General features: G+C 38.7%; 1 long non-coding RNA gene across 1 annotated transcript; it reads right to left on the minus strand.

Moving 5' to 3' along the window:
• Positions 1-338: 338 nt before the first annotated feature.
• On the minus strand, positions 339-26530 carry LOC309444028. The gene is made up of 5 exons (XR_014184906.1): positions 24060-26530; positions 20706-20849; positions 6887-7066; positions 2299-2552; positions 339-636 (listed from the first exon to the last, which is right to left on the minus strand). It is a non-coding gene; the product is annotated as an uncharacterized lncRNA (long non-coding RNA).
• Positions 26531-26795: the final 265 nt, after the last annotated feature.

Here is a 26795-nt window from a genome sequence, read left to right on the forward strand (position 1 = left end):
TGCAGTTTCTGTCCCATTCCTATTACTCCAACTAATACCAAGGTTTGTGGCTTTCTGCATCTCTCCCTTCCATCAACTTTATTTACACATTGTTTAGTAGTTTGTAGTTTGTATATTCCATAGTTTTTTTTTATTATTTCCCTGCTTTAATCTATATTGCAGTTCAATTGCGTCTTATAGGTAACCTGAAAAAAGGCAGCAATTACACCATCAACATCATCCAGGTTTTGTACAACATCCAACATCCATTCAGTGAGCTGGGAAATGAGCTTTTGTAGCAGAACAGCAAAGTCTAGGCTTTCTTGCCAACTGGCTGCCTGGCTAGTAGATCTGTTTGGGTTATGGAATAGGGCATTTCTCCCGTGCAGGTGGCACAATTTTGCTAGCTTTCGATGATTAAAAAACAATTAGAGAGCCCTGCTCTTTTTAATCCAGCTAGCAAACACTGGGGACAATACAAGTTGCACCTACCAGGCGTTCTGCTTTACCTGGGATCATTTGTTTTAAGCAAATGTTCTAGGCAGAGCAAATATAGTTCTTCTGTGTAAAGAATGTAAAAGCACTGCTATGACACCACTTCTGGTTCATGCAGCAAGAGCTTTATCCACTTACCTATCATAATCAGAATCCTGTCTCCTGTGAAAAAAGAATAGAGATCACAAGTTCAAGCAAAAGAACTGAGTTCTTTATTAAGAAAATGAACAGTGATGATTTTTTAGATGAGAATTTAAATGTTTATGGGTATGAAAGTTCTGTTTGTAAAAGCCTTTCAAAATATGTATATCTAGTTTAATCAGATTTTTACGTGTGAGCTCTGATTCAATTATTTATCAAAAAGTCATCTTCAAGATAACAAGCTCCATTTGTAGGTTTTAATTTGAAAGCAGAAAGATTAAATACCCAACTTTGATTTTTCCTACTCTATCCCATCCTTGTCTTTCCATGCGGGGTTTAGAGGAGGCTGCAACGAGCTCATCTGCCAAAGCGCCCAACTGAACGGGGCAAAGGAAGTGTCTCGGGGGGAATCCAGCAATCATCGTCACCTCAGCTGATTTTGGCCATTATTTAAGCACTTAACCAGGTCATGGTTTCCTTTTCAGTGTTTGGTATGCAATGCCATCAGAATGCACACTCTGGAAGGAAGATTCCTAATTCCAAGGCTGAATGAGATATTGAGAAAAAGCTGTTAAGCACTAAGCTTTAGTCTTCTTCTCCCCATAGCAACAACCATAGAAAAGTATAGACCAAGTAACAGGGTGAGCTGGCATATGCTTCCTGGACTCCCCACTCCCTGGGAAGCACCAAGTCCAGGTGTTGGAATATTTTCTGATGTGAGTGCAAAAGAGAGCACCAAGAAACACGCTAAGAAAGCAGACCCCTTTCATTCCTGCAAGATACCAAACACAATTAATTCCAGAGAGTTCAGTTTAACATTTGTGAATAATTAAAAAACTGAGGAGCTCCAAAGGGAAGCTTAGCAAAGAGCGGAAAACTAAGAAGAAAAATGCCACTTGCAAACAACATAGTATTTAACAAACTAATCCGTAACCATAACCTTAAGCTAGCCAACTGAAAGGGCAACTGAAGGGCAATAACAGAAAACAAACATCAGTCCCAGAAAGGGCTAAGAGCAATGTGAAAGTAATTCTGCTGCCCACAGCCATCTCTTACGCTGGCACTTCATCCCGCGCGACAGCCTCGGCAGAGCACTGTGACGAGCCCTGAGCTGGTGACGGCCCTGCTGCCCTGCCCGCCACGGGCATGTGTCTGGAGGAGTCCTGAGGCGTTCTTAGTGAAATCCCTGATGTTTTATTCAAGAGCCTTTAGAGAGGAAAAGCGCACACAGGGCTTAATGATACACTTCACTGCTGATCAAACACCAATATTGTGCTCCCCCAAAAAAATTCACCATCAAAGTGGTGAATTCCCTCTGTATTTCCATGGACTAGACAAAACCCACAGATTTCTGCCTGTGAGGTGTTCTCTCACCTCTCAGCATGATTCATTTGCTGGGACCCGTGCAAGCCAGCTCTCTCGAAAGGGCACACTGATGTGGGGCATGGCCCAGCTGGGGGGATCGCAGCACTGCCAGCAGCTGTGGAGAGGGCTCACGAGGCCGTCCTGGGTGGCTGCAGCTCGCGCCCGCACTCCTGCCTCACACCATGCAGCTCTGCACACTGTGGATCTGCTGCCCAAAAGTGGGGCTCACCTAACACCCAAAGCTGTGTTTACTCTGCCACCCAGCAGCTTCTCACAATCAAAGGCTTTCGCTCTGAGCAGCACCCAACTGTAACTCACCTGTGCAGGAAACTTTGGCAACTTTTCCCCACAGCAGCACGTGCTCCTGCTCACACCTGCTGCTCAGCACTTGCTCTTGAGCAGCAAGTGGAGCCAAAGTGTTTCCCCAAGCAGAGGACAAGCAGGCAGTTCACTCATCTGACCTCCCTCAAATCTGATGACACCATAACTACTGTTTTGCTTGGAAGGAGATAGGAGGATGAGGGAGAAAGTCATCTTGTTTCACTAAGAGAATTTCAGGTCATGATATAGACCTATAAAAAGTAAAAAAGACAAGATTATAAAAAGACTTCCACCAGTAAGCAACATGAACTTCCCATTTGATATTTTCAGACAAGTTGCTTACTTAAAATCAGAAAACAACGTACATCATGTACTGTAACAATCAACTGTAGAGTTCAGTTGTGTGTTTATGCCTTGCACAATAAACAAACTTAGTTTTGAAATAAACAGTTACACTGAAATGATATTTCTACAGTTTAGAAATCAAACCTAATCTAATTTACTACAGTTGGACACCACCTGCAGAGTACTGTTTAAGTACTCTGAACATGACGCACTTATCTTTTAAATATTGATAATGCCATTTTTCATTTATGTGACATCAAGTCCCACAGGGAATAATTATGCTAATAAGCCTTAATGATTCTTGCAAATAAATGATCAAACAAAATTGCTACTGTTGATTTATATTAATGGATGCCTTTAGGAGGAGATTTGTCAGGATGTGCTGCTTCTTGAATCTCAATTCATCTTATTTAGCAGAAGAATGTACATAGTTTGTAAAACAGATTAAGTGTTTAAAGCATAATGTGTTCATAGAGTTTCTGCAGTTCATAACGTTCAAGCATTATTATCTTGCCCTATGGCAAATCTGCATTAAATGGCTGATTTGTATACAACTTTCTTCAGTCCTTTTTCCTTCCCTCCTTTTGTCCCGCATGGCTAAAAAAGTCCTCTGTTTGAAGATCTTTAACTTGGCGTTTCTGTTCGTCATGTAGGAATCGGTGATCATTTTGCTGTCCTGATAGATGAACACTGCTGTCAGAAAACTCTGCTTCCACTGCAAAGAGTCTAGAAACATTCTTGGTGCTTTAATAAGGGCATATCACCTGAAGCTGGTGACCTACAGAATTCTATAGGTTAAGATAAGCAGTTTCTACTTTTCTTCTGCTCTTGGGTATGCTGGAAATTCCCACTCTTCATCCATCTATACTTTTGAAATTTTAACCAAGTTCATTTGGAAAATGATTTACATGGGCTTGCCTTTTAAATAATATGGAAGTTTGAAAGCAATATCAATGTGCTTTTACTCCTGATTATAGAGCATGACATATTTAAAAAATGTCACAGGAGAGGAAGCCAAAGAAAGAAGGAACTTCAGGTTTATGAATTTAAACTTTAGCGGAGCTAGAAGAATAAGCACATGCTTTGTCTGTTCAGCAAAACACATGCATACGAGTGCAAGGTGGTGGTGGTGGCTCAGGGTCATACCCAGGCAGGCAAGGGAAGCAGAAATGTGCTTGCTCTGCTTCTGCAGTACTCAGTGCTCCGTGGTGAGGGTTATACAAGAAAGCTTAATTCTTTGCTTCAACAGCTTCATTAAATTGATTGACTCCAGCGGGATAACAGCAGAACAAAGGCACAGGATGTTTTTGCCTTTGAGACAAATAATAGGGTTAAATAATAAGTAATTTGCTGAAGCCTCCACCCATCCAGAGATTTTTCAGGATTTTTTTCCCTTTTTACCCCCTCCTTCTTGTCCAAAAGTTCAGTTTCAAAGAACAGCTAAATAGCCTACTATGCAAACATTTTCTTTCTCTCATAATGTAAACAGCTCCCATGAAACATGACATTGCATCCACAACAGGTTGGTATTTCAAAGAGGTGACATGAATGGATTTTACTACTGACTGGATAATACCATCATGAAATCCAGCTGAAACATGGCACTAATTCACTCCATGCGCAAGGAAACCAAGAACTGCAGCACAGGGATGACGGTCTCTAATAATGCTCTAGAATGAACTGGTGGTTTCAATTATTTCTTCAAAGAGGATCATTCCTCAAAAGCCTGTCAGGTGAGGCTTTTTCTTCACAAACTGGGGGGTAATCTGGCAGACCCTGAAAGCAATACAAGTTCCAAACGCTGAAGGGCTGCAACATTCACATTACTTTTCTTACAGTCTGTGGATTGATAATCTTCAGATTAGTCAATTCCACTTTAAACACTGCTACAGCAGTCTTTCTTCTGCAATTCAGAGCACCAATCCTGTATGTGATGGGGGAGTTTGCCAGTCCTGCATTTCTGCTGAACAATGAGAAACTTACAGTCTCATTCTGTTCGTTCCTCACACGTGGGTTCTTTAGTAGCTCTCTGAGCAACTAGTGGAGGGAACGTTTTCAAATATGTAATTACCTTTTGTATATGACAACAGCAAAGAGACTTTGAGCCATTAGGATTGGGCACAGACTGAGGACTACGTGCACCTGAATTTCTGGCTTTGTCTGTAGTTTGCTGCATAGCATTCAAAAAACGATTTTATCTTACTGCCTTTTTGCATGCCTGCAACAATGCTTGTCATACTTGCACAGGAGGAGCATTATACAGATTAGTACTTTTATACCTGTACTGCATCTGAATGCATACATCACTACCTGTTAACGGCTACCACTGCGCTGTCAGGACTTGCACTTCCCCAGATGTGTGACTGCCATTCCCATCAGCCTCTCTGCTCAATGCAAACTGTAAAGCAGAGCTGGTCTCACGCTCTGACTGATACAAGCTTTCTAGGAACGGGTGAGGGCCCATTTTCCCAGGGGGTCCCTAGGGCAGTCTGGGCTCTCAGGGACACCCAGAGCAGGGGGAAGCACCCTGCTCCCAGCTACAAATAGCCATGCTGCCATTCAGGAGCCTTAGTCCTGTTCTCCAGCTCTCTCTGCCTCAGTTTTTCCAACAACAAAACGGCAGTCAGCTCTGCACAATTCGGTGCACAAAACATACGGCATTTGCACACAACTGAGGGCCAAATACTGACTTCTGACACTGAGGCAGTACTAACGTGACATGGTGAGGAGTGACCAGGAACTGTGAGTAAAAAGCCTTGATTGTGAATTGAAGTCAAAGGCATTTTACCAGTCTTAAAAGGTCATGATCTCACACTGTTTTATGCATGTCACTTACTGTTTAAAAAAAAAAAATTAACATCCCATTTTCACTTTAGCTTATAAATGACTGTTTCCTGTCTGTATATCTGTTCAGACATGTACTACAGAGATACAACTATGGGTAAATAAACTAACTTCAGAGTGATTATCTCTACTCTCTTTCTCGTCTCCATTACCTGTTCGGCATTTTCCTACCATCCTAAAGGTGCTTGCTCTCCAAAGTGCTATTTCGGGCACTCCTAGTTCCTGGCCTCAATTTTTCTCTTGTTGTGAAGCATTTTTCTGGCCTTGCCTCACTTCATTTACAATATGAGGACTATTACTCCTCTTCCTATCTGTGGGGTGACTTCTTTCTGTCAGTGGGTTTGGAACGACATCTCTCAACAGGCTTCTGCAGAATCCAAGAGCTCTGTTGGGACCTGACTTCTGCAGACAGAATAAGCAAAACATTTGAATAACAGTATCTCTGTTAAATGAGACACTCTAATTTCCCCTTCAACATAGAGACACCTCTCTGTTTGGTTTCATTTGGCCATGGGTGCTTGATCTGAGATAATTTTTGAATGATCACTTACAGCCTCAAAAAAGCCTATGATGTCTAGCAGAGTAAATTGCCTGAATCAGTCTGTCTCTTATGTGTTGCCATTGCTAGTACAGATTTTTTTTCCTCTACCTTGAAAAGGCATTAGAATCTTCTCTCTACCAGTTGCACATGGAAAGCAGTCACTCCTAAACTGTCTCATCTCTTCATTCCAGGTGGTTTTAAAATATGGTGGCCGGTTGAATCCCTCTGCTCCTTGACTGACCTCGCATGAATTCTAGGTGCTGGTTATTTATTTGAAACACAGTCAATTCTTCTCACACCATCTGGCCAGACATATCTGGTTTTATATACTGTAGATGCTCTAAAGATACTTGATCCTTAACAGTTAGTTGATGCAATTTAGTTAAAGTTTATCTATAATTTATTTACATTTTGATAATGAAACATTCACTTACACTTCTTATGTGTGTTAACTGAGATTCCAAATGGATGTCACTATCAATTTGCTAGGAATGCATGCACATTTCTTAGTGCTTATACAGTGGATTGATTCTATTGTAATACTTGCCCATTTTAATATTGTGTCTGCTAAATAATTAATGTTTATTGATTACCAGTTACAAGTACTACAGCATTTTGACACCAAACTCTTCACTGGCAGCTACATAAAACAAAAATCACTGTTATCCCGACTGCAAGATGGACTTTCTAAATATTCTCCTCTTTTAAAAACTGACTTGAACAATTCATTCTTACCTACTTCTAATGTGCCAGTTTCCTGAAGGGGTAAGAGACAAGCCCTTTCTTCTTATGAATTTCAATATTTGAAAAAATGATACTCATTGCCTTCCAGGCAGCCTGTCAGCAAATACTCACCTTGCTTGGCTCCCAAACTGGATTAGCAAGTCATGGTGAAACCTCTTGCTACTCTACACACACAGAGAACAGTGTCTAACCAGTCCAGACCTAAGGTGTAGAAGGGTGTCCCCATGCACAAGTCCTTCTCTGTACACCTTGAGCACAGAAGCTTGAGTCCTTGTAGCAGCTTGTCCCCAACTGAAAGCAAGAAAACAAACAATACTTCAAATGTGCTTTTAAAGAGAGACATGAAAGCTGAGACTATGAAGTCAGATATATCTTAAATAATATATCATTCTAAATACCCAGTAGTCTTAGACATAGAAGATCCACCCTTCATGCCCTCAACTACATCAGATAGAGAATTTGCTCTTTTTCCTCAAGAAGCAGTGAAAAAAATTGAGATATTTTAATCACAAAATGCATAAAGGCCCCCCCAATATGGATTTTCTGGCCAGTCCTAGTCAGTGCTCTACCTACATCCCAAAGATGTTTACTGTGAATTCAGTTTATGCTATGTAGATTTCATTTAAACAAAGCTTTGAACCTGTTCTAGTTGGTAATCTTCTAACTGTAAGTAGATGCAGTAATTAAGATGCTTAAACATAGAGCCATTAAATAACATGACATTCATGACATGCATCTAAGCTTTTCTGTAGGTCTTTTTCAGGTATTATTTTTATTGTTGATACCCTGGAAACAGTGACATTTTAAAAATAGGTTAAGTAAGTCTTAACCTTAATAAATTAAAGATTTAATGTATTTGTAGCATGCCATAATGTTGTTCAGGTGGAGGAGCTGACTTGCACCTCGACAGGACTAACAGAGGAAATGGGGGGGTATCCCCAGGCCCCCCAGGCTTGCAGGAAGCTTTAGTACCATTCGCACAGGAGCCACATGGAGCTGCCACATTTTTGCTGCAGTTTGCCCAGGGACTGGAAGCCACACCACTCAAACACTGACTTACCAAGGGACAGAAAGGGAAAATGAGTTTTTGCACCTGTTTGCATCAGACCCTGTCCAGCCCTGGGAGACGACCTCAGCGCGGGGAGGGCAACTTCCATTGATACAAACCAGGACCTGCAGAAGTGCATGTAGAGCACAATGCCATTTCTGGAGATCACGCCCAAGACCACAATTGTGTATTATGACCTGGTCCCAGACTTGGTAACCACCTGCTTTTCTAACAATAACATGATGTGCCCTTACAGGCACTTGCCATTCACAGATCTGAAGGCAGAAAGCTGCAATGATTATAACTGTCTGAATTCAGTACTGCTTGGGTCGGCCTGAAGATGACAAAAGCGAGTACTTTCCTACATAGTTCATTCTTAAAAGATGACTTTATATATACTGTTATATATACTGTTAGAAGACACTAAGATACATTACACACCCTGGCTTATTTTAAGAGTTTGCTATGCCCTGTTCTTCCTTTAACTTAAAAATATCAGATGTGCCTTGTTTTCTGGGACAAGTTTCTGTATGACTCACCATTTCTGTAACTTCAGTCGTACATTCATGAATCCTCCAAGGCTACCAAATATGTATCAGATTTTGGACTATTTTTATTTTTGTGGCTAAAAGATTTGCATTTAAATAATTAACATCAAAAGAAGGAGCTGAAAAGATTCTTTCAGAACTTCCCTTCCCCTACATTACCTCTTTCAATTTCTGTACCATCATTGCATTCTTTGTCTATCAAATCTTCCCAGGCAGACAGAGAATATATTACTGCTGCAAATACCAAGATGCAGTTTAGGAACAATAACTGCATGTGATTACATGAGTTTACAACATGAATGTTGTTATGATACTTGTAGCTTTTTATTACTATTATTAAAAAGTCTACAGTATTTGCTCAGTCCTTCATTAAAACTAATGTTAAATTTGCTGTTTATTACCTTTATGTTATTTGATTTCTTTTCCTGGAAGATGCTCTACCAGAAAATGTGAATTTATCTTCTTTTAATTAATTTAAAATTAGCTTCTCTCAGCACAATCTTTTTCTATCCTCTCCCTGGGCCATAACCACTCTTCACACAAGAGTCTTCTGGCAGCATTCCCTCCCCATTTTGGTACAAATGCCACCAGTGAGGATCTGCCGCCCTCCTTGCTGCCAACAGAACCGAGATGTTTCTGTTGAACTGGCTCCAACAAAGGTGAAAATCAGGCCTTTTGCATGTTAGTTCCTGCAAGCAACACAAAACAAGCACCAAGATCTCCTCTGCCTGCTCTTTGCATAGTCTTTCCCACAGGCATCCCTGCTACACCACAGACATCCCCAGAACAGTGAATACACTAAAGACCAGAGAAACAGAGATTTTTGCTGCTAACGGAAATGGCTGCTCAGGGCACACAGTTGTGGGGAAAAGCTCTGAATCAGTTTTCCCTTCATCCCCACTCACTAATGCAGAGAAAGGAAATATGCAAATACACTGAAGGAAAAAACCAAGTGTGGTGGCTTTTTTGGTTGGTTGGTTGCTTGCTTTTATTGTTTGTTTTAAAAAAAAGTAGCAGCAACCATGGGAGCTTGAAGCTGCTTCTGAGGGTCTGCAGAACAAAGCCAATCTCTGCTAAATGTCCATTAACCTCAGAAACAACTGAGCAGTGGCAAGTGCAAATGCTGAGAGTTTTCCCTTTATAAATTTGCTAGAACTAATCAGTACCTTTCTAAACTCAGAGCAATTTCCTGCCCTGAGGAAAAAGTGTCTTCTCATTCTAAATCCGCTTTAACGATCATGCCTAGCCCATTGCACTGAAACTGTTCAGAAGGAAGAGACTCTAATCTATTTAGCTTCACGGAAGGTTTCTCTCTGACATGTGCTCTCCTAATAGACCATTTATCAGGATGAAGGGTGCTCCCCAGAGAGTGCAGACAGCAGGACAGGCCTAGCCTGAGTGACAGTCTGTCCAGCAGAGACTGACTTTAATGAAGCACAGAATAAACAGGAAGATTAAGAGAGTGCAAAAATCAATGACAAGTTTTGAGTTCACCTGGGCAGCTTACTGTGCAGCACAAATCTGTCACTGAGTTACAAAAGTTATGCGTATGTTTGGTTGCTAAGGATCACTTATAACACACAGAAATCCTGCACACATTATAAGAGAAAGCTTTCCCCTTGATTCTCACCCTTGAGAGAGGGTACCTGCTTGAATCCCCAAAACACTCCCAAATTGTAGGTGGATGGGACTGTGGCAGCTGTCTGATCTGACCCCCTGCTCAGAGCTGGGCCAGTTTCCCATGTGTTGCTCTGGGTTTCATAGCTCTGAGATTTTCTAAGCAGTTCCTTTTCAGATGACAAGCTGTTGCAGATATAATCATGGAGCTTCTTTCTCTGCAACAGAGAAAGACAGTGTGGATATATCGTATGGGATCTGCCTTGGCAAAGTGCAGACTGCAGCATTTCCAGTTTGAGGTCCTGTCACTGCCAGGGGCTAGAAGCAGGTGCGCCTGCAAGTTATAAACATCTGCCTCAGGCTGAGATCATGTCCCCGTCTCTCTCCACTGGCTGTTGATGGAAAAAGATCAACTCAGATGCAGACAACTTTGGACAATGACTTTCACCCACAAACATCAGGCACTTAGAGGCCCTGAGGTGTAGCCAAGTCTCGTTCTTCATTCTGACGAGGGTGACTGGCTCCAGACATCTCTCCAACTTCTTCATACTTATTTCTTTTGCTGGACTCTGATAGAAACTGATAAACAGAGGCTGAGATTGAGGCTATGAATAACTGTGATAACGAGCTACAAATGTGGGAAGGAACCTTACTTCTACAACACCTCACACCTAGAAAAGCCTAATTACAGGACAGGCATCCACTACCCGCAAGCAAGACTCATGTTAAAGCTTCTTGTGTCTGGATGGTCTGCTGAATTTAAATACACCATTTTGGTAAAGCAAATAAACCAATCATTATTCTTTCTGCAGATGCTAGTATTGAAGACAACACAGAATACTGGCTGGATACTTTATTCCCAGAAAAGTGAATGGGAGATCTAGGTCTAGTTTCTAAAGCAGCAGAATTAAGTCAGTGTTAACTATTTTCAAATAGCTTTGTTCATGCAGGTCAGACAAGCTCTTTACCAAAACAAAGAGCATAAGTTTCCAAATAGAATAACAACTAGAACACACACTCTTGCTGCAAAACCTTAGGAGCACCTGTAATTTTTGATATAAAGAGGCTACATAAAATCACCTTTATAGATGCTGTTCTAGACTTCACACTGTCTAGTTTATGTCCCTGTAAAATTTCTTCATCTGTGCTAGTACTCACATATGACATCCAACCCAACAGACAACAGCTCCTCCACTGTATAGACTTTTTTCTTTAAAGCAGCATATATAAGGTCTTTCTGTGAGTGCAACAACTGAAGTTATATGTGAAACAAGAAATACAAAATTATAATTGTAGATGGTTTAGGATCCCGATCTGTCCATGTTGCAATTATACAATGTCAACAGATGATGGCACCAAAATTCAATCTGTAAGCAAATGCTACTAGATAACTGACAGATTGTTTGGACAAATCCATTAAAACAAATGTACTGAAATTTAGTTAATTTAAAGTGTATAAAATAGCCACTAACTAAGTAAAGTCTGGAATGTGCCTTTTAAAATAAACAATCACCTTTCCCCTGCTTCCTCTTCCCCCTTTGCCCCCAACTCCCCATCTCAGACTTCAATCCTTACCCCATAAACAAAGATTTCGCATTTCAAAGTGTACACAGCAAAACGAGGCACTGAGCCAGAGTCTTCCTGTTGAGGGATGCTGTGGATAGATATTCATGTTACTGGGCGAGTTATACTTTCAGCCTGTTCTTGCGCTATATACAGCAGTAAGCGTCCTCTTAAAAGCACAGGCTAACTACAGGATCAACATTAGCATCAAGAATGATTTGGCTGTTAGAACTCGCAAATGTACTACCCCTCCATAGATATTTTCATGACTTTCTTGCTTAAATCTTTGTCAAATGCTCTGATTTAAAGACAGTCAGTTTTGGCTAGCACTTGGAAAACCATCTGGTATATAAATATTCATCAATTAATTTATGAAAAATATAGTCTCCTTTCACTGCTTCTCAGGTAAAGATCTTGTACAGATTAAAATAGCAGAAGCAGTATATAGGAGTTCAGATTTGGCAACCTGATTAGTAATAGTATTTCCAACACAGATTATTCCTTAAAGCAGGAAGGAAGAAGGTGTTAAATAATTCAACAGAAAGTACCACAAATGAACACTTAGGTGGTTCACAATTTACTCTTCTTTAGTCCTTGCAGAGGCTTTACTGGAAGCTATGTTGTTGAATCTATGAAAAGTGTATTCTATTTGCCATGTTAGCATCATTAAAACTGTAATTTCTTAGTGGAATGAGCCTCAAAATATTACATAGCAACATCATGTCCTGGAACCAATGGTCAGGTCAGCGTTTTGTTCATGGTATTATGCCCTGATATGCCTCAAGCAAAACAAAGAATTCCTTTAATTCTGAAAGGCCACAACTGACACAACTATACTTGTTAGAAGTGTAATTAGTAGGTTGAATTCTACAGTCCAGAATAATGCTAGTGGCTAAAATACTTTTAAAGGATAGAACACACTAATATTTCACAAAAGATATTTAAAACTAAAAAATACTCCAAAACCTAACAATGGAATTTAAAGAGTAAAACATTCTTGACACCTAACACATTCATGTTGCTTTTGCCAAAATGACTGCGTTGAAATTTGAAGGCTTAAAATGGCATCTTCTCTGTTCAGAGATCGCTCTGAAAGTAATTTCTGTAAGCTGTCCATGTATTCCTTCTAGCTCACTCATTTAGTGATAGGACTGTCATTTTTTGACAGACAGTAACAAAGGTATTAGTAGCTGTTTTACCCTGCTTTGTACACTTCATGTACCTTTCCTCATTAAAGAATATTTTTATGCAATATAACAAGACATTATTTGATGCACAGGTAACCTCTTTATATTAGTATGTGTCTTATAAAAGAGTAAAGGTTTTTATTATTAGAAACTGTACACTCTCTTTTAAGGTATGACAGGAAAAGGCTTTATATGAGACACCAACATCTTCCTATTCAAATATGCAAATATGATTGAGTTTTACACCATCAAAAATAAAAACAAGATTCAAAACATACCTTCAGTCTTCATACAAAGTATGTTGCAGGATTATTTTTTTGGTAACGCTGAAGTTATCAGTATTGTTCCAAAATAAATCAAAGTTGCTTATTCTCCTTATTTCTGACTTTGATTCATTAAAATCCTTCCTTTCTCCAACCTCCCTCTACAAACATTTTACAGGACTTTCTGTAAGCTAGGTAACAAAAATAATATATACTATATTTATACCATATATACCAAAACTATAAATCTGGGTTGGGCTTCTGCACAGCTATAGTAGAAGTGAAAAAAAACAATAAGGGCTGGAGTTAAAAGGCTAACGTTGCACAGTTAAAATAGCAGCATGTTATTTCTACTTCAATAAGTAGCTAAAACGAAAATTCAAGGCAGAGTAGAATTGATTTTGTTCAAATTAAGTATTTTACATCTTTTATTTGCATTACTGTTTTTCCTCACAAAAGCACTAGACCAGTTACTAAATTACCAAAGTCTAAACTCCATCCTTGTCAACAGCTACAAGGACCACAGCTTCATTTAAGTGCTTAAGTATCAGTTCATCTTGAAAAGCCACCCCTGACTGATGAGCAAACCACCCACCAGACTCATACGCAGGCTGCAAAAGCAAATACGGTACCCAGAGTCATCACGTGAGCAGGCCTTTCTTCAAGCCAAGTGGGCAGCACTGCTGTCACGGGAAGAGTATTCGCAGAGAGAGGCAAGTAACACTGACCCATCTCGATTAAGTTATTCTTTTCCTCCCTGCTCACCGAGGAAGGGAATTAAATAAGATACATAAAAGCCTGACTTCCTACGAGAATTTAATTTGACCAGCATTGCAGCATGCATCTTCTGCAGATTAGATTCTTAATGACTGCATCTCAGCTAATCTCGTACTTTTAATTCGTGTGCTAGATCTATTCTGCAATGATCCCTGTTGGGATCACAGTACAGTGGACACTCACCGAGACTTCAAAGGGTCCAAGTGAGGTGTCGCAAGGAACATGGTTATGGCAGCAGAAAACTTTGTATGGCTTAACAGCTCTGCCTCAGACTGTTCAGCCACCCTCCCTCAGCTTTACCACCCACTGTAACCCTAAGCTATTTTTGAGTAAATTTGAGGGCAAATACAATGCTGGCATCCAGAGTTGCCTGCACGGTAGATGAACCAAGGTAGACAAGACTGATTCAGTAGGAATCTGAATCAAACATCAGGTTAAAACACCCATTCACACATCCCCAGTAACACATCATTTGCAGAACAAAAGCCCTGGAAATTAATAATCCCTGAAGCAATACAGTACCCACCTGATATCAGGCTAACCCTTCCCAGGAAAAAAAATAGCAAAGCCAGGAGTCCAGCTAATATAAATCAGAAGAGATGGACTGGAGGGGCAGGGATGGATCCTGGGACTGGTAGTAAACCACCAGAACTATAAATGCAATGAGTTCCTCCACTCCTGGAACATCACTCAATGATGAGGTGATAGGGAAGATGAAAAATCTCCAAAGGAGCTTCAAAAGCCACACCTTATTATCCACATAATAATAAAAAAAAGTATTTTGTTTTAAAGAAAGGCATGAGGATTATAGTACTGTATTTATCTTTGGCCAGCTTTATATTCAAAAGCAAAATCCCATGCTCTTTTTTTCTGAGACAAATGTGTATGTGTATGTATCTGTGCATTTTAGTAATTTATATAGAAGTTAATGCAGTGGTGTGATGAAAAATGCACTTTACATTTAAATGAGCAGAGGGAATAACAAAGAAAACAGAGGAATCCCATTACAGGTGTCTGTGAGGAAGAAAATATGGATGTGAAGTTGCAGTCTGAGAATTATAACAGCTGCCAACATTAAAAAACCCCACTGGGAATTAGAAGAGTAAAGCCTTTAACAAATCTTGCAGGTTACTGATGCTTTGGCCTGTGCATCCACAGAGGGTTGAAATTAATGGAGCAAAGTTTATACTCAGCCAACGTGTTGAGGATAATTTTGTGTTTTGGTGAATGTTGTCTTCATCATGCAGAACGGATTTCTGTCTTTTACTAATAGAAATCTAGTAAATGTAATGGTTTTAACCTTCTGGATGTTCAGACCAATATACGCAACCAGAGGACTAAAAGTACCATCTCTCTTAAAGGTAGCACAAGCAAGACTTAAATTGTAAGCTATTTAAAGAAGCTACATAAAGTGGCAGCTTGCTCCTCACTTGCTTTTAGTAACAGCACTAGAAAGGTGAGCTATGTTCAATAAAAGTGCATAGAATGAAGTGAAATCAACTTAATTTCTGTTAATTGCAAAAAAATTTAGATGCCCCCATAAGAAACAGATATTTGCCTTGTTTACAGAAATTCTTCCCACTACTATGAAAGCAGCAGTCTTTTTGCTATGATTACTAGAACCAAAATTCTGACACCTGCAGCAGGATGGGTGTAAGTCACTCCTAGTGGAGGGGTGCAAAGGGGAGCCTGGCAGATGCACTCTGCTCCCACAACGCACTCAAGCACAAGGGAGTCGAGAACAACAGTTAACCACCTATTACCTCAGTAACCTGTCTTCTACATCCAGTCTTCTACCTTTGACAGAGACACACAACTTTAGTTCTATCAAGTTATAAAATTAAGCAAAACATTCTGCAAAGAAATCTTACAAAACACCAGCCAGAAATATACACATTATCTGCCAACTTCCTATGTTATAGGGACATTATAGACTAGTATAATGTAGTATATGGTTGCCTTTTGATTGGCCTAAGGGCCTAGTTATTGTACATCTGTGTTCACATAACTCTTTACTCAAAGCTTAGGGTAAATAGGGAGTTTCTTGTCCTCCCCAACAAGAAAGGCAAGGTTGACATAAAGAATCATAAAGTGTATACCTAGCCATCACTACCTATATAAAGATAACAAAATTAATAGAAACCCCATAGGCACAGCAGCATACCACAGCCCTATATATTGTCTATATTAATTTTTACTCTTCAACAGATCATAGTCCCAAGACAATAAAAATGAGCAGTTCTGCTGCCACAGTATCCGGTGTCCTCCCAGCATGACCCGTCCAACTGCTGCTGCACAAACAAAGTAAAATACTGGAAAAATATCAGAAATAAAAGAAGCAAAATAAGTCTGTAAGAGAGATGTAGCTTATTTAGCACATCCCCTACAAACAGCAGTAACACACAAAATCAATGATGGGCAGAGATGCTTCCCCAGTGGTCTGTAAAAACCACAGATACATGGATTACTTGTGTCAAACCAGAAGACATTGAGGATTATGATGAGCCTATAATCAACAAAAGAACCCTCCTCTATTTTCAACCTACTTGTCGAAGATAAGTAGAATGTGAGAATCCATTATTGTTCTAAAATTTACTACTAGATATTTAGCATAACCCAGACCGCTTTTTCATGGAGATGATTAACGATATTTGAAAATCAGGAATCCATGAAGTATGCAAAGTAACGGTTCACCCTACTTTAATGCAAGACCCTTTAGGTCCAAACATATTATGTAGCATTTCTTCTAGAAGCTCTTCAGAAAAGCCAAACTTATTCCGTCTTGCCACAAAAAAGAACAAGCTACTGACAGGGGTACGATGCTTCTTTCAAAGCACTCCAGCATAAATGGAGTCACTATAATTTGTTTTGTTAAGTCAGATACTAGCTCTTGATCTACATAAAGATTATTTTCAGTGAGAACCATGTTGTCTTACCTTATCACAATAAGTCTTTAAAAGTCCCAGAATTTTGGACAATGGCTTTCTGCAATATGCAGCACTATGCTTAACATTTCAAAAGAAAATAAATATTACAGGATTCTAACTACATTGGAATTTGGTTTTCAAGATTTAGAGGTGCTTGAATTTTAATGCTTGTTTAACTTACTTCAGTATTTGAATCTTTATTTAGACATGATTCCCAAATCTTCTACAAATAATGGACAGTTCAGACTGGGGGTTGCCATTGGCTCCGGTAACAAAGAATTAATTAAAAAAAAGTTTTTCTAGTCACCTGGTAAAATAGGATTTTGGTATTCTGCTCTTCTCCCATACGTTGATCTATCCGGGGAATTTTAAATCAGCAAAGCAAATAATTACAGGTTCCTAGAAGACATAATGCTTATTTAAAGTTTTGCAAGCTACTAGACTACTAACTTCAAACCCAAATATGCACCTTTTATGCTTATTGTTGTTAAAAAAAACTCCATAAATAAAATTCAGAATTAAAAATTAATTTTAAAACAGAAGACGTTACTGTGTTTGTGAGAGAAGGAAAGAACAGCTCTAGTTTTCCATGCCAAAGGTGAGAAGAGAGTACTCCACTCAAAGTCAAGCCTCTTAATTGTTATTTGGAAGGTTATTCATACCAACTGCAAATGTAAGGCCATTTTCAATCTTTTGCATTAAATGAGATGTCCAAAACACACATCCAGAAGCAGGCTAAGAAAAAAGAGTACTTACATCACACAAATGAAGGGTAATTTGCACATACAAAAGCCCCTCATATTTACATCCAGAAATATCAGTATTGTACTACTGTGTTAAAAATTCAGTATGTTTAAAACACAATAGAACTTTGGTAAAATAACATGTCCTTCCAACTGTCAATCATCTTAGTGAGCAAGAAAGATTGGGTCCAAGAGACACTTTTCCTAGAGACTGCATCCTTTTGCAATGAAACCTAAACTATGGTTAAAACCAGCTTTTTAGCCTGAGCCTGCAGTCAGTCCAAACCCATAACCTCCAGGGATTATTAACCCTTTGCTAGTAAATTTAACCTTTAAATTAATTTATTGCACACTGAGGAAACCAGAAAAGAAAGCAGCTGGATTGAAGATCAAGGGTGAATAGAGCACTGCTCTGGTTTCTTAAATGAGTCAAACCTGTATAGTGGCTGGAGTGCAGGGAACGTGTTGCTTGTCTCAGAGCTGCCTGAAGGTTATGTGAAAACTGGCTACATCTTGCAGCACTATCTCATCAACTGCCATGGGGAATCTGCTTAAGTACAGACTGCAGAGTATGGTTTGCCGTATGTGCTTCTCAGAATGCTGCTAGAGAAACGAGGCAGTTATGAGCATACTTGAAAGAGAAAGGACCTGACTGTAATTAGGGAATAAGTGTGCATTAGAGGCTTTTAAAATTTAATTTGGATACCAAATTACATCTCGGCTTTCTTTCCTTAACAAACAACAACAAAAAACTTCTGACCTAAAATAAGCTTCCTTAAAACGGAATACAGCAGCTATTACTGAGCCTTTATACTGTACTATCACGCCGAAAACACCACGCAGTGAGGTCTTTTTGTATTTGTCCTACAAATATACGACACAATCTCTGCCCCAAAGAGTGTGCAGTCTACATGTTATAAAGTCTAATTATAGTGAGTGTCAACCAGAAACTCTCTTACAAGTGGCAAAATTCTGAAAAATCAAGGTAATTACAACCCTAGCTCATCCTGATTTATGAGGCTATTTTTAGAACAGGATAGGCTGATGTGCTCTGAGCTTTTTTATATTTGCATTAAGTCCTCTGTGATTCCTCCTCTGAAATGTGTGCATATGCTGAGTCCATGTGAGATGCTACCACTGGCGCTTGTCATAAGAATTAAATCCCTCTCAAGCTTGTTTACAGCTCAGCACTTGTCATACTGCTCCCCTGAGCTTCATGGCTGGTTGGTTTTTTTCTCTCTCTTTGGCTCTGTGAAAGATTTAATTTCTTTTTTGTTTATGTGTGTACTTACACTTGCAGGTGCAGAAAAGAAAAAAATTGCCGTACCCAGATGTTTTGAAGCTGCAGTAGCATACATACAGCTGAAATTAAGGAGAAAAACTGAAGCAGATAAAACCAACTTTCTCATACAGTGTTCTACAGCATATTTAATAAACCTATCATGTTTCATTGACAAGAAGACTCTTGAATTTCATTTTAGGAAGACCAGAATATTTTACAGTTGCTGTCTCTGCTCTTTAGCAAAGAGGTTTTTTAAGTATGAAGGTGGTCCAATTACTCCTATTTTTAATTTCACCCATACCTTCTTGTAGACTCAATCATCAGTACAGCTACTGCATACAAAGCTGTCTTAGCTCTTATTGAATTTGTTGAACCTAAGAGAGTTTTATCCAGATTTTCACAAATACTTTGAAAACTATATTGTATTGTTAAAAAAAATTACCCTCTTGCTTCTGTAATAATAGAAGAAATCGTTGCCTGGATTGCCTGTAGAGACTCTAGTTCTAGTATCTCAAATCCCATCTAGTTAAGCATGTCTTCATTTCACAACTGCAGCTGGTTAACCTTGCAATTCATTTACCCCCACCACATACTCTAACGGTCCATAAAAGGGTGCAAAGATTAATGAGCTCTGGTTTCATAGGCAACTACTGTAGCTATCCATCTACAAACACAGTAATGGCTTGTTTGCTTCACCGTAACAGCATGTGCAGGCAGAGCCTTTCCACAATCAGTAGGACTGCTAATTTCTTTGTTCAAGCTCAGCACATGCTTTTCCTTAGATATGCATGTTCCTAGTCAATTAAGTTTATTCACACAACTACATGCAGAACAAAATAGTTAACTTTCTTTGACCAACCTTTACCTTTTAACTTTTCTAGTCATGCACAATCTGTAACACAGAACTTGCTGATGATGGGAATAGTAAAAATACAAGCATCTGATGCAGAACCCACCGGAATTTTAAAGGACACTCTTGTGAACATAAACTGATGAATCTGCTTTTCTTTTTGCTGTTTTCAGCTTCAGCAACTTCCTCTAGAGCTTCCACTGGGCACTGTGTGGAAGAGCCTGATCAGTGGCTCCGTGATGTGACCTCTACAATCAGTGTTCTGTCTGCTGTCACAGTGGGGAAGACAAATCTTTTTTTTATATCTATATCTTTGTTGGTTTTCTCTGGATTTCCAGTTATCACCAAAATAAATTAAACCAAAAAAATGTCTTTCTTCAGTGATGCTCTTTATGTCCCTGATCCTAGAACTGATCTGGCATAGTATCCAAAAGTTTAGGATGTTTGAGAGGCACCATGGAATTGGTGAATATTAGATCTAGAAATACATAGAACTATGACTTCTTTTTAAACACTTTGATATCTCAGCATTACTAATGTCACAATGCACAACTAAAATATACACTGTCAAGCCAATAGCACAGCAGTAAAGGTATGTTTGTGTAAAAAAATACAGGAGGAAAAGTCCATTTACTATGCTAAAAGGAAGAATACGAGGACAGGTAATCTGAAACTGTTTTTACAGCATCCCCAAAATGCGAGGTGTTGCACAAAAAGACACTACTGACTTAACATGGTCTCCAGCAAGCATAAATATTTCCTACTCTGTGCATGTTCTTTTCAGCAGATTAAATAAAAGAGACCCTAGTAGATAAAATAGGTGAGGTGCAGAAAGCACTTTTCACCTCCCTCGAACCAGATATGGCAGGGAAATATATTTAGCTTGATGGACAGGAACTATTACCCAAGTTTGGACTTAGTGATCTTTGTGAATTATTGACCTTTATCTAATTGGTATACATCACAATCAAGCATGACAGTTTACAGTCAGATCAAATGTCTTTGCACTGTTAAGTGACTATACTGGAGAGAATCTCATGTTTCTTGATAGAGGCCTCTATTATCATTAACTAAAAGACTGAAAGCAGAAGCATTTTGCCTGTACACGTTCTATATCCCACTCACAGGAAAGTTCTCATTTGCTGCAGCTTCTTATTGATCTTTTATTGCAACGAGGCATCTTGACAATCCAACGACACTCTTCATTTGCTGCTTTGTGTTTTCTCTGGAGATTCTGTTCAGCAGAATTCCTACCAACTTTAGCATCACCTATAAGGAAGAGAATATGGATGTTATTGCAGAGTCAGAAGTTCAGGGTGGATATATTTTGCCCGCTTTAATTAGGCATAAGCAAGAGACTGACCTTTACAACATTTTTTCATAGTTCCCTCCCTCTGCTTCTCCGATTTATTTTATGCAGGGTCACATACAAAATCATATAAATAAGACGTGATCAAGAAACTCTCAGAAAAGTGCAAGTGGATTGTAAGCTCTCTCACAATACATTTTATTTTGATGGGAAGAACCAATGTATTTGTAAAAACTGTGTAAACACAGCAAACAAAGAATAAATTAATATAAGCCACATATGATGCGAGAAGACAACAGATCTATTTTTATTACTGCTAAAATACAAATGGCAATAAGAACTAACAGCATGTAAAAAGCTTCCAAGATACCACTGCTGAACAGCAGTTCCCTAATGCAGTTGAATCACCCTGTGAAAACTCAGTCAGGAAAAGAGGCCCATTTTCATGCAGAATATTTTGTTTGCTTCATTTCAACAATGAATAAACTTTCCCATACATAATAATGCCGATGAATCAACTGTATTAGGAAGGGTCAACTTTAGCCTGGTGGAAACGAACAAGTTTGAAAGGCAGAGCTGTCCTGGACAGGAACAACGCTTCCCAGAACCCTCAGGGAGCCTGGCTTCCTTACCACAATCTGTCTGAATGCACGTCTCACCTACTCCCATTTCCCTTCACTGAGTAGCTCACCTAGTCGGAAGCGTGCCTGGATTAGCAAGACGCTCTCATTCAAGTGTATTAGCAATTTTACAACAATCTGTTTAGACAACCTTGTGCTCAAGAGAGCATAAGGATTGTTGCTGAACTCTACCCTCTGTTTAACATGGTAAAAAATGACATCCTTTCTGTTCCTTATTAGCCTTTTCATGTACATCAGGGAAAATAAAACCAAGCTATGTTTTCCATATCATCGCACGTAAACAATCATGCACGTGTGTGTACAAGGAAAAATAACAGGAATGCAGTCCAACGTAGTTAAGAATTCACCTGACTTCTATACTGCCACCACTTACCTTCTTATCAAGTCCAGTTTTTCTAAAGCTTTCCTTTTCAGGCTGAATTCATCCTAATTACTCACAGCACTGGGCTTCATTTTGAGTACCTCCATTCTGTCCCAGGTTTACTTAATAATAAGATTCCATTTATAAATTAAAGTGTGAGTGCTGAATGTCTTCCTGGGTTTTCTACTTTCTAAAATCCTACACAGTAACATTTGAATTTTCAGAATTTATATTGAAAATTAGTCTTCTCCAACTGCAATAGGGTGCCCCCATCGCAATGTGCTTGCTTGGATGAACCGAATACGTTGCATTTGCATAGATCTAAAAACATCACGTGCACAGGAATTATGCAAGTTGTATTAAAACCTCTAAGCCTTTACACTGAAAGATGTATAGGTCATACTCAAAAAGGGCTCTGCCTTCAGGAGCAGCAGTTAATTGAACCATACACAACTAGTAACATCTCTGGAGATCCAGCCATAATAAGCAGACAGTTTCCAAAGGAACTGATCCAATAGCTTCATTACTTGCAGCTGTTTGGTACACTGAAAGCTCACTGTGTTTATTCCTCTTATGGAAATGCCTTCCCCCTGACAAAGTAGGAATTTGTCTACAATTCCCTACAGACTACTCCAAAAGCTGTATTTCTTAGGCTGTGGTTTCCCATTCAGCAGTAACAGAATGGCCTAAACCGGCCATGCTGTTCTCTGCTGCTGCTTGTTGCTGCCAGGGGTGTTTTTTCAGCCTGATCAGCTCTGTGATTTAGCTCAGCATGTATCTGCAAAAATTGGCTGAAGTGAGATTTAGCAGCTACAGAGGAAAAGGGCTGCTTCAATCACTGAAAACCTTCTTGGTTTAGCAAATTTATGAGATTAAACTTGGACTCCTCTTGTAAAACTCAGCTACCTTCACCTAAAAAAATTGTAATGACTAAGTAAAAGAAATTATTTATAAAGCAAAATTCACTTAACTCTATTTGTAGTATGATAGTCCAAAGGGTGTTGGTGATACAGGTTTACAAGGGAAGAGAATAATCTTTTTTCTCCCCTCAACCGTATCTGTGGCTGTAAACAGAAAGATAAACTTTGAGGTACACAGCCCTTCTTGGGGTTGTGAAACTGGAGCAACAAACTGCAGCAAAGTGCAAGATGGGAGTAACTATTTTGAATTCCGTTATGTTCATTAATTTACTAATTTGGGAGAAAAAGCAGATGAAACAAATAAAGAGCAAAAGGCTATCTAGCGGAGAAACTAGGAGGGTTTTAAAACCCTGCAGGATGGACAAAGAAATCTCTATGAAACAGCCAGGGGTCAACAAGAAGAATGATGCCAAAATTCTAACTGCCCTAAGTTTTAGTATGTTTTAGTTTTATGCTGTGCTCAGTTCATTAGTTTTAATATAGATTAAAGGTTTGAATTTTAGTTCCCAGGCTCATCTTTCATGATAACGTTGCTTCTGGTATTTAAAGACCACAAAAAAGTAAAATCTGATTTAATATTAACACTACACACTCACTAGTATTTTACGCTACGGGAAACAACTGCAAAGGGAAGGGAGAAATCTTTATCTTTCACTGCACTGAATAAAAGTGAGAAGAGGAGTTCTGGACAGAGTGGATTATTATACATTCCCATCCACAAGTAACTTGCATTACTTTGGCTAGGAAAAAACTTTGGTATGTTTACTGTATTTTAAATACAGGTTGTACTTTCATCTCCTTTTACATCATCAAGACTGCCTTCTGAGGAACCCAGAGGACAACAGAATTCTTTAATAAAACAGAAATAAGTTTAGGGTATTAAAAATACATTCTGCTTTAATAAGTTTACTAATTTAAATTGTATCAATATTAAGTTCCAAGCAGGTTTATGAACAATAGAAGTTCTGTACATTGAAGTCTCTCTTCTAACAAACGAAGAAACTTCCTAGGTTATTCTCCAGAAAGGCCAAGTCATTATCAGCCCTAAAACAGAGGATGGCACAGCCTGCCTTGCTACTGTTCTGCTGGTACTTACTAGACTGTTATTTCAGACAAAGACCACTGAAAAGCAGCAAGCTATAGTTAAAACAATGTTTATTTTAAACACTATTAAGAGACTCTTCCAAAGAAGGAAGATTTAGCAAAGATTAATAAAATGCCACTGTTCAACACCGAGTCACATCTTACCCTATTAATATAAAACAGCATACATGCTACATGTTAAGAGCTTCTTTTTGGTTCCATCAAGGAAGATACAAGCACTCGTCTCCTCTAGGATAACTGGCCTTCTGTGGTCTCTAAGGGGCACCCAGTATACGGTATCTAGGAAAGAAAACAGTGGAAAGTCACACAAGTGGCATAAGAGCTTCCATAGTATGAACACATTGCTTCAGGCTCCTTTTAGGAATTCTGATCCAATACAGATCTCTAAAGCTCTTTGCTAGCTTTCAGAGCCATTTAAGTTGGATTTGCCCAACTGCTCTGGTTTCTCAAGCTGCAATTTTAGGAATCAGTAAAAAGGATTCACTTTATCAGATTAAGCAGGTTAACTGACCTGCCATGCATGTTGCACACTAATAGTCATGATCAAAATTCTGAACTCACTTTTGCTTCTGCCCTGTAGAGGTGTCTTTTGCTTGCCATCATCAGCCAACAACTCGGAAGTTGATCATACACCATCTATCAAGAGAAGGAGATGTTCCAAGAAACAAAGGATTGCAACAGGGAAGAAGAAGCCACTTAAATGATATCTAACAAATACAAATACACTAAATATCCTGGGAAAATTACACCATGTGGCACTGACTTCCTAGGTCAAAGAGGAAGGGAGGTCTTTCCAAGAAGACAAAATCGAAAGACACGAATTTCAGCTGAAAACCTGAGAGAGCAGTACACAAGGTTTAATCCTCATTTCAGGCAGCAAATATCTGGGTAATTCAAATACATTCAGTTCAAAAACTATCAAGTATTCATGTTGCACTTCCTTTACAGCCTTAAAAGGGAGGAAAGTAAGGACTTCAATTTGTTGCTAGAATGTCATCACAAGATCAGAATGAGAAAGTCACAATAGGGTGTAAGAAACAGAACTGCATGTTACTTGCCTTTAGTCAAAATGATTAATTATTGATTATTCTATTTATAAGCAAAACATATGAAGGTTCTGTTTTCAAGGCTACTACATTATCAGTATGAGACAAATTTCTTTATAAATATACCACGATATGCTACCCCATTCACTGAAATTTTTAGAGACAACAGCTATTTTGAATTAAATGCCTAACATTGAGAATATAGTGAACTAAAAATAGGAAACAAAGTTTATTTACATTAATTCATAACATACTGGATTTCTTTAGCAATGCTACTTAAAAAATCCTTAAAGAATGGAGAATTGGTTGCTGACAACCTAACACTTCCTGATAATGGAATTAATCTTATTTTACATAGTGTGATTCAGCCCATACATGCAATTTGAGCATTTAATTTTCTTAATACTAAGTTAAATTTGCCCAAACTTATACGTATATATATTTATATGTTTAAGAGCACACTTATCCTTGTGGTTGTCACAAAAACCTCAGCCCCTCTGAAATAACGGTTTCAACAGTAAAAAAAACCTCAACAAAACCAAGCACATTTTTATATCAATAAACACATGAGCTTTACAGCACCTTGCAGGCATAACAACGTTAATCTCCCTCAAAATGAGGTGTTTCACAGATAAATATTTTCCACATTTTAAAAAAATCTGGTGCAATACAGGAAATATCAACTTAATATGGTTACTCTGGGCAAACGAAATGACAGAATAAAAAATTTTAATTAAGTGTCTTAGAGCTAGAACAGTGATCCAAAACTCAAATGAACTTAAGAACTTTCTGCGTAGAGTTTGTAAGTTAATATGAAATGCCAGTCAACGTACTTTCCCTTTTAATACTGAATTAATGGAGAAAAAATAGAGTCAAAATTATTCACAAAAACGTAATGTTCAAAGGAAAACACCTGCTGGGCTTCATCTAAGAACTGTCCTTTTGAGCTACATTTAAATGGTAGCAAAGGTTTTATTAACAGCAAAAATAATTTAAGCAATCATACGACATACTTACCTTTTTTATTAGGTGCATATTAAGCATACATCAAAAAAAATACAGGATGCCACTAGACAAAATAAGCTCACAGGCCTCAAAAATCAAACACTAATGAAAACAAAATGAAAACAATCATGTATAAGATTTGCCCCACACAAGAATTTCTAAAGTCTCAAAACTCTACTGTGACAGCATACGGACACAGTCTTTGGTGGAATATTAGTATATCCTACAGCATAAAAAAATGACTGCTTTCTACATGCCAGCATATAAATAACAATGCTAAATGCCTGCAGAAAAGCTTTGATATCTTTTATTTAAGGTTTTGCAGAATACCAAGTGTTACTCAAGATTCTTTACCCTGACCTTCAGTTTCTAATGCCTTCTGGCAGTAAAGCACCACAGAATCTGATTTAACACCTATTGGCCAAGGCTCTTCTCTTCTCTCTGTCCCCATTTCCAGGAAAAGAAACGTGGACGTGCTTTTGCTCTAATATATCACCCAATACTTAGAACTCACTATGTTCTATGATGCGATGTGATTTTTTCCCCCCGAGTTTACTCATCCACTCTGTTAAAAAAAAAGCTAAACCGCAGGTAAGCCAAAGTTTCATTCCCAAACTGCACAAGGGAAACAGATGCTGCCTGCACTTGAGGAAGCTCCAAGTGACCGAACACTCACTGACCATAAGCCAATAATAACAGCAGTTTTCTATTAAATACAAATAATGAAGATAGCATACATGTAGCATATGATTTCCTTAAAAATAAACATAAACGATCTGAAATGATTATTCAAGCAAATATAGTAAATGTCTTTAGATGATGGGAAATG

The sequence above is a fragment of the Streptopelia decaocto genome (assembly GCF_964273445.1).
Source record: "Streptopelia decaocto genome assembly, chromosome: 9".
Taxonomy (NCBI): domain Eukaryota; kingdom Metazoa; phylum Chordata; class Aves; order Columbiformes; family Columbidae; genus Streptopelia; species Streptopelia decaocto.